The sequence below is a fragment of the Penaeus chinensis genome, chromosome 36, assembly GCF_019202785.1.
Source record: "Penaeus chinensis breed Huanghai No. 1 chromosome 36, ASM1920278v2, whole genome shotgun sequence".
NCBI classification, from domain to species: Eukaryota; Metazoa; Arthropoda; class Malacostraca; order Decapoda; family Penaeidae; genus Penaeus; species Penaeus chinensis.
Window position 1 is genome coordinate 8,070,577 of NC_061854.1, and position 705 is coordinate 8,071,281.

Below are 705 nucleotides of genomic sequence, written 5' to 3' on the forward strand. Positions count from 1 at the left end.
AGGAAGAGAGTAAAAGCGAGAGGGAGAGAGTAAAAGCGAGAGGGAGAGAGACAGAGAGAAGGAAGGAGAGGGAAAGAGATAGAAAAACTGACAGACAGACGAAGGCAGACAAACAGACAGAGAGCGTGTGTGCTTGGATATGGTTGTGTATAAGTGTATGTGCAATATCATCTGCTTTCTATTTACCTCTCTTTTCTGAACAACTCTCTCTCTCTCTCTCTCTCTCTCTCTCTCTCTCTCTCTCTCTCTCTCTCTCTCTCTCTCTCTCTCTCTCTCTCTCTCTCTCTCTCTCTCTCTCTCTCTCTCTCTCTCTCTCTCTCTCTCTCTCTCTCTCTCTCTCTCTCTCTCTCTCTCTCTCTCTCTCTCTCTCTCTCTCTCTCTCTCTCTCTCTCTCTCTCTCTCTCTCTCTCTCTTTCTCTCTTTCTCTCCCTCTCTTTCTCTCTCTCTCTCTCTTTCTCTCTCTCTCGCTCTATATATATATATATATATATATATATATATATATATATATATATATATATATATAAACCCCGCTCATTTCGCCGTCACAACGCGGTCGGGAAATTCGAATACAAGAGGCCAGAATCCCCGAATAATTACATAATTAGGGAGGGCATTAACGTAATTTCATCAAGGCAAAGAAAACAAATCTATTTAATTCAATCTTATTTCCTCGGCATAAATTTGGACGACGGGTTTAAAATC